Raw genomic sequence first — 9033 nt, forward strand, 5'->3', positions numbered from 1 at the left:
GGAAAGTTAATATCCAAAACACTATTTTTTAAAATTAATTGATACTTCGAAACTTTGACAACTGAAAAAATAGCATTTTTCTAAGTTAATTGATACTCAACACCAATTGAAGGGAGAGGAGGCGGAACTGCGGATAGCTAGGGTTTTAGAAGCTCCCTCCTACAAGGAAGCTGCAGCCAATAAGGGCAAGAAAGTTCTAGATAAAGGCATAGATATCGTTGAAGAAGGAAGAAGAAACATGGCAGAAGAGATAGAAGGTACCAAACTGAAGGAGAATAACAACACTAAAGACAAGGAGGAAGATGACAAAAAATAGGGAACAAAAGACAAAAGGGTTCTTGTAAACCCAAAGTTGAAATCACTCCCAGAGTGGTATTAAATGATCCAGCGCTACAGGTGCACAGGGATCACATGGGCACCTATGCAATCATCTATAAATTCATGGGAGTATGGCCCACTGAAAAAGCTTTTCAAACGTGGATCAAATACCACTGGAAACCAAAAGGGAGCATTGATCTACATCTTGGGTCAAAGGTTTCTTTACGGTGGTGTTTACAAACATTGAAGATAAAGACAGAGTGTTTGAAGGAGGGCCCTACTTCTACGTAGCAGCAGGTCTTTATATGAGGCCATGGAAGATGAACTTTGTACCGGAGCGGGAAACTTTTACTTCGGTCCCGGTCTGGGTGAGACTTTATTCTCTACCTCTTGATTACTGGCAAACTGAATCGTTAGCTGCCATAGGCAACAAATTAGGTAAATTTGTTAAAGCTTCTGAAGCCACAAGAAGGGGAAAATACACCTCCTTTGCAAGGATTTGTGTGGAGATGGATTTATCAGGAGCTCTTCCGGATGAGGTAATCCTAGAGGTCTATGACGAGGAATGGGTACAAGCAGTAGACTATGAGCATATTCCGTTCAGGTGCCGTAGATGCCATGAACATGGGCACCTTCTCAGAGATTGCCCTCTCAGTAAAGCAGACAACAAGAGCAAAACTAATACAATGAAAGATGCTGATAGTTTTCACAAAGTGGTACACAAAGGAAAAGGTGGGAAAAAAGGGCCGAAACAACAACAAAAGGAAGGACAACAGGTTAGCCAGAACTAGTTCCAAGTTCTTGAAGTGGATGAAGAATTAACAGCAGAAGAGCAAGCAAGGGAAAGAAGTCCTGAGGAAAAGGAGAAAGAAGAAAACAGGGAACAAACATAGGAAAACGATAAACAGAAAGAGATCATGATGAGTGATACAGAGACGAAGATGGATCAGGAAATGACCCAAAGTGAGATGGATCTAGAGGACCATGAGCTTCAGGAGATTCTTGACAGAGAACACCTAGATCTGGAGGGGTTCTTAAATCAGGGAACAACCAGGGGGGTAGAATCGTTACCTCAAGAAGAGTTAAATAGAATACAACAGTTGTATTTATGGAGAACTCAAGCTAAGGGTTTGGAGGGGGCAAAAAACATGGGCAGGCAGAGCAATGAAGGAGTAAAAGCGATAAAAACGACTTCGGGATTAGCACCTAGAAACCCAGGAAAGAAAAGAGGCAGGAAAAAACAGAACGAGCTACTGATGGAATGTGGTAAACTCATGATAGACTCAGGTAAGATGAAAGATCTAGCTAGCTATTCCTTTACTAATCTTTAAATATGAAGTTCACATCTTGGAATATTAGAGGTCTAGGTAGTAAAAGGAAATAAAGAATGCTTAGTAATAGAATGAAACATGAGGCTTCAGATATAATTTTTATCCAGGAAACAAAATGTTCCATCCAAAAGTTAAGACAAATACATAGCAAATGGCTCAGTAGATTTGAGTTTCTAGAAGTTAAGGTAAAGAATTCAGCAGGAGGTATTCTCTCTCTCTGGAATCCTCAAAGAATAGGCATAATAGATGCTGAGGCATCCAAGAATTATTTATCAGTGGTCATTCAGCCTGTTGGAGATAGGGAAACCTATCTTGTCACGAATGTTTATGGCCCTCAAAGAATAGATGAAAAACTCTGGTTCATAGAATCCCTGGTGGATCTCAGGGATAGACATGCAGGGATACCTTGGATTATAGGGGGAGACTTTAATATGATTAAATCTCTTTCAGAGAAAAAAGGGGGAACAAGAGCTCTAAATATAGACTCTTTGGCCTTTCAAACCTTTACAGATAATATGAAGCTAGTGGATATGGAGACAAGCAATGGCTGCTTTACATGGAATAATAAAAGAGGAGGAGACTCTCATGTAGCCTCCAAGTTAGACATATTCATAATTTCAGAGGATCTTATGTGAAAAGATAAGGAAATAATAACGAGGATTCTTCCCTTTGGAGGATTAGATCACTGGCCGGTTCAAATGGTGATTCATGGCATATGGACCCCTCGAAATAGACCATTCAGATTTGAGAATATATGGCTCCCACACCCAGAATTTATGAGCAATATTGAGAAATGGTGGACGAAAGATTTACAGATTCAAGGAATAAGAATGTTCCTTCTACACAAAAGATTAAAGCACATCAAGATGAGACTAAAAGATTGGAACAAGAATGACTTTGGCAACATTTTTGTTGAAAATAAATCTGTTGAAACCAAGATGCAGGAACTCAACCAAGTCTTGATCAAGGAGGGCTTTGACAAATATAATGCACTGCGTAAATCCCCCATACTTAAATTCAAAAAGAGTCAAGGGATCTCTACTTGAATGGTTCATGAGGCACAATACTTGCTAAGGTTTTTGCAAATGGGGTAGCAAGCTAAGTGGGCTTGATTGTGGGGAAAAACTCCACAGTTAAGCACGCTTGAGCCAGAGGAGTTATGGAATGGGTGACCTCCTGGGAAGTCCTGGTTACCGGGTGCAAGCCCCGGAAGTGATGATTGATGCTATGTGATTCGTTCTCCACATTTCACTAGTTTCAATCCCACTTCTTCACCCCTGTGAGCATCACCCGATGCAATGAGTGCTAAGTGAACTATTCAAAAATCATGAGAAATTAGTCACTTTACGACTACCTCTCATGGAAATGGTCATACGTTTGAATGACTTACTTAACGCAGTTGAATCCCAAAAAATGATATCTAATATAATGCACTGCGTAAATCCCCCATACTTAAAAATGATCAAGTCGAGAAACATCATCAAGAATAGGATAACTTGTGTAAACAAGAGGAAATATTTTTGAGACAAAAATTCAGAGTTTAATGGCTAAAAGAGGGAGAACGCAATACCAATTTTTTCCACAAATCCACTATGGCCAATAGAGCTCACAACAGAATCTCATCGATCAAGAATGAGAATGGGCAGATTCAACAATCACACGAGGACATAGAAGCTGTGTTGGTCCAGCACTTCCGAGGCATAGCTCAGGAAAACAACCCAAAAAGAGAACATTACATTAGGGACTTGACCAGTCATATTCCTAAGCTGGTGTCTAGAGAGGACAATTTCAACCTTAACAGATCAGTGACTGAAAAGGAGGTCAGTGAAGTCCTCAAAGAAATGCAGAATGGCAAAGCACCAGGCCCAGATGGCTTCAATGTGGATTTCTTTAAAGCCTGCTGGAATATTGTTAAACAGGATATTTTGAGGGTTGTGGAGGATTCCAGGTTGAACAAAACTATCTTGAAGGTGCTCAATACCTCCTTCATCTCCTTGATACCCAAACAGGACAATGCTCAAACTCCAGAAAGGTATAGACCCATTGCTTTATGTAATGTGGTCTACAAGATAATATCCAAGGTAGTGGCCAACAGACTCAAACCTCTACTTCCTTCTCTGGTATCGAGGGAACAGACTAGATATGTAGAAGGCAGACAGATTCTAGACAACATCATTCAAGTAGTTCACTCCTTAACTAGCAAAAAGAAAGTTGGAATGATCATGCAACTAGACATAGCCAAAGCATATGACAAACTGAACTGGGCTTACATCAGGAAAGTTCTAATTGCGTTTGGTTTTGATCATAACTGGGTTAGATGGATTATGGCCCTTGTAATGTCTTCTAGCTTTTCAATTCTGGTCAATGGCTCTCCCTTGGATATTTTTCTTCCTTGAAGAGGCCTCAGACAGGGAGATCCACTCTCACCCTTTCTCTTCATCCTCATGATGGAAGGACTAGGTCGATCTATCAAGCATGCTAGAGTAACGGGCAAAATCCAGGGACTTCAACTAATGGAGAATGGACAGGTTTTGACTCATCAACAATTTGTAGACGACACCTTGTTACAAGGTATCCCCACAGTCAAGGAGGCTTTAGCGTACAAAAAAATTCTAAATGACTTTGCCATGGCTACAGGTATGGAAGTTAATCTTTCCAAATCAAATTTTTTTTTCTTTAATACCAATATTGCTATTTAGAGAAACATCTCCAGAATTCTAGGCTTTCAAAGGGATTCCCTCCCTTCCAAGTATTTGGGAGTGCCTCTAACTGCAAAACCTTTGCATAAGAGAATTTGGGAACCGTTGATCAATAAGATGCAGGACAAAGTCAGGAAATGGACCATCAGATCTTTAAATCTGGCGGGGAGATTGGTGCTGGCAAAATCGGTGCTCCAATCTTTCCCAGTTTTTATGCTATCAGCTCTCCCAGCTCCAAAAGGAGTACTGCAACAATTCAGAAACATCCAAAGGGATTTTCTCTGGGGCAAGGAGGAGAATAGAAAGAAATGGGCCTTAGTCTCTTGGGAAAATATTTGTAAACCCAAGAACCGAGGAGGCCTAGGCTTGGATGATTAGGAGATACTCAACAACGTTCTAGCGGCCAAACTTTGGTGGCGTTGGGTTAAAGATCCAAAGGCTCAATGGGCAAGTATTTGGAAAGAAAAATATGCCAGTTCTTGGCATCATACTGATCTCATAAGGATGTCTGGAAATATAAGGGGCTCATCCATCTGGAACAAGGCCTGGGAGAACAGAGGCTTAGTACAAAGAAATAGTTTTTGGGAAATCAGAGAGGGTGATCTAGCACTATTCTGGGAGGATAAATGGAAACAAGAACCAACATTGTTAAAAGAAGAATTTTTGGGCCTTAAGCATGAGACAGATAACCAAGGATTAATAAAAGTAAAAGATTTTTGGGATCACACTAACAATTCAGGAAAATGGAGAACTTGGAGAAACATAGATTGCAGGGATGATAGACCCATGAAAACAAAAGCAGAGGCACTCATGAGAATACTGGAACAAAGGATGATTTTAGTTACTGAGGGGCAGGACCAACTAAGATGGGGAAACAATAAAAAAGGAATCTTTAATATCAAAGAGGCTAAAGGTTTTCTCCTGGAGCTGGAGTCCCATGCTCAGGACAGAATTTGGCTGAACCTATGGAGACACCAAGGGTGGATGAAGATCAAACTCTTCATGTGGCTGGTGTATCACAAGAAGATCTTGACTTGGGACAATATCCAGAAAAGGGGTTTTCTGGGGCCTTCTAGATGCCAGCTCTATGAAATTCAAGAGGAGACCATGGAACATCTTCTCAACAGCTGCACTTTCACTTCTAGGTTATGGGACACATTTGCCACCATTTTCCCAAAAGTCGATAGTGACAAAGAGAGTATCATCAATACCCTGAGCAATTGGAGAAATTTTTTTCAGACAATGCAGTTCTTAACTATGCTTGGGCTCTCATGCCAAGATTCATTATATCGAACTTCTGGAAGGAAAGAAACAAGAGAATTTTCAAAAATGAAAAGAATCCTTCTCCTTTCTTATTTGAGCAGATCTTAAAATAGCTTAAGGAAATGGTTAGCACCACAGTGAGAAATCTCCCCAGTAATCCTCCCTCAGAGGTTGCTAAGAAAATTCTCAGGTAGTTGGGTATGCGGAGGATCATTCCACGAGGCTTGAGCAGGAAATTTTCCTAAAGGAAACTGAAAAGGAGTTCTGGCATCCTCCCCCGAAAGGTTTTTTGAAATACAATATAGATGGAGCTTCAAAAGGTAATCCGGGATCTGCGGGTTTTGGAGGGGTTCTGTGAGATGAAGATGGGAGTATTCTATTCCTCTTCCATGGTCATTTAGGAAAAGCTACCAATAATATGGTGGAACTAATGGCTCTGGAGCAATGTTTAGATTATCTAAAGCAGGACAACTACTTAAATGTGGTGATAGAAGCTGACTCTGAGTTAGTCATTAACTCGGTCAAAAGAATCAGTTGTGGAACAGAGCCGGAGAAAGTCTCTAATCACTGGAGATTAATCCAAGTCTTCCAAAGAATTTAGGGTCACCTTCAGGGACTACGTACGGTAAGATTCAACCACATACGTAGAAAGGCCAACAAGCTAGTGGATATACTGGAAAACCAAGGGGTGAACTATAAGGAATGCACAGTTTCAATGGGGTGGCAAGTAGTGCCTCAGGGCAGTCTGAAAATTCTCTGTCACACTCAAGCGGAAGAAGATAGAGAAGTGTATAGAAACAAAACTATAGAAGCAAGATCGCTATGATTTGGCCTCTGTATGTTTCCCTAATTTTGGTCAGGCAGGTCTTTGGTGAGAGGCAGGCATTGATAGGTCTCAACAGCACGAGTAATTCCATATTCAAAAATCCTTGGTGTATGGTGGATGGATTTCTCAGGTTATTGGGTGTTAAGTTCAGGTTCGGTTTTGGGTTCAAGAACCCGGGCTTGTTGACGAAGGAAGGGTATCCGGGCTTTTCCGGCAGTAGTAGTATTCCTTTTTCCCCTCTTTGGAAGACAAAACCATTCATTGAGTGGTATTTGATTGATCGCTCCCCTCTCAAGCAGGAAGTGGTTTTCGCAATTTGGGAGCGATCCCATACAGCATCTGACACGTGGCGGGGGGTCGGTATGGTAAACCGCCCTCATCGCACACTAAAGATCGACACCATGAAGCAGTGCGATATCACTATCATCCATCAGATCTCGGGGTTTGGATCAACGATCAGGAATGATCGTGTTGTTTTGTGGGACCCGAACTTAAGTTATACGATGGCTTTATTTCATTTCGGGTATGGTTGCAGTGTTATCTTCCGCGCTGCTCTCGCTTCAAGATTGGATTTGGTAGATTTCGGGCAAATTTTCTGCTCCAGGGTTATCTCTCGTGGCGGACCCGAAATCCGTTTATGGTGGTCTATACTTTCTCATCGGGTCCGTTTCATGAATTATAGAGGTTGCTTGTTTCCGTTCAGAGATGAAGCCACATCTGTCAGATCGCTAAAGGCAGATCGGATGGTCTTAGTGATTGTTAGTATTCTAAAGGACTAGTTGTTTTGTTTGTGGGCCCTTGGCTCGGTTTGAAGCCATTGGCTTGGAGCCAAAAACTTTGTGTGGCTACTTAACTCTAGGGCCCACATCTATTTTTGGTTTCGTGTAATTTATGTGATTTGTTTTTACCGACTTAATTGAATAGAAGGACTGATTCTTGCAAAGCAAAAAAAAAAAGGATACTCGAAAACTGTGACAACTCGACAAATTTAATATTGGTCTAAGTTAATTGATACTCGAAAACTATGACAATTGAATAAAATTTTGGAAGTTGGGTGATATTTAGATTAGAGAGTCATCTTCATAATTAAGTCCTTTAGAAAAAATATTTTCCTGTTGGTTGGAATTTAGTAAAATTATCGTCAGTGTTTTCTCTTATTGGTTCAAAGTAGATATTTTTCTATTAACTTTTGCCCAAAAACCAAGTATTAATTATGTTTATTTTAGTATTTGAAAAAGACTACTCCAAACATAATAACATCACAAGAAAAGAAAAGTGTAAAAATGCTACGGAAATAGGTACTTATTAGTGGAATTAAAACTCGCTTTTTAATATAAGAGAGCCAACACGTTTCATGCATATGTTGTTATTGTATTTCAGCTATAACAAATACTTGTTTTCGTATAGCTTCTTTGCATTTATTTTCTAAAAGAAAATAAAGATATTTATAATAAGGAAAAAAAGACATTATAAAATCTCAGAATTCTTATGCAATTATTAAGTTTAGGATAGTGGCCATTGATCTACTTTGAATGTAAACCTATAATTTAACGAGTGAATAAATAATCATTGTAACTTGAATGTTTGCACGTCAAATTTATTATTTCAAAAAATTTTAATGTTAACTTTTCATGTTTAACGTTAAACTTTAGTTATCTATGATATATTACGATTGACTATGGTTCATCATGTTTCATCATGTTGAAAGGGATCAACCAAGGTTTACAACAACCAACCATGTTCACAATGGTTGACTATAGTTGACCATCATTTATTATGGTTGACTATGGCTTACATAGAAAATATATTAAACATAGATCAACCTAGTAAACACATATCAACCTTAAACGTAAGTCAAACTAATAAACCCAATAAACTTAGCTCAACCTTGTAAACCTAAGAAAACCTATTAAACTTGTAAAAACTAATAAACCTAGGTTGACCTAGTAAACATAGGTCAACCTAGTAACATCGGGTCAACATAGTAAATCTAGGACAATGTAGTAAATGTAGGTCTACCTAGTAAATCTAGGTGTGATGCAGGTAAGTTCCCTCTGCGGACGGAGATAACCCCTCTAGCCCTAGAGTGGGTCTAGTCACATCAATACAAAGAAAATAGCTAATTCCTTAAATAGTTCTTGTTGAAGAGTCCTACTTTATATCGATGTTCGATGAAGTCTTCTTCACATCGCTTCAACTATCACCTTTTTCTCCTTAATGAATGATGCACCTGAGACAACATATGAAAATGACAAAACACATAATACAGCACAACAATGAACTATCTACTTGTAGAGTCAAGGAACCATAAGCTATCAACATACATTTCGTATATGATATAGGAAATAACCATTGATTGTATTAATATAAACGACAGTAAAGCTTATGACCACACCTTGATGTCACAAGCTTCCTTGAAGGGTCCGATCAGTATGTCTCCATAAGCATTCACTATCAAAGGTCTCCCAGAAACACTGATGACTCTCTCTCTCTCACCCAGAAAGCACAAGTATGAAACTAAAGAAATCACAACAAGACTTCCTTCTTATGAAACCATTTTACACTCTCAATCCACAACATAAAAGGCAATCCAAGT

The sequence above is a fragment of the Pinus tabuliformis genome, chromosome 4_2 (genome assembly GCF_031772625.1).
Source record: "Pinus tabuliformis cultivar Carrire ecotype Pingquan chromosome 4_2, CPIR1, whole genome shotgun sequence".
Lineage (NCBI taxonomy): Eukaryota > Viridiplantae > Streptophyta > Pinopsida > Pinales > Pinaceae > Pinus > Pinus tabuliformis.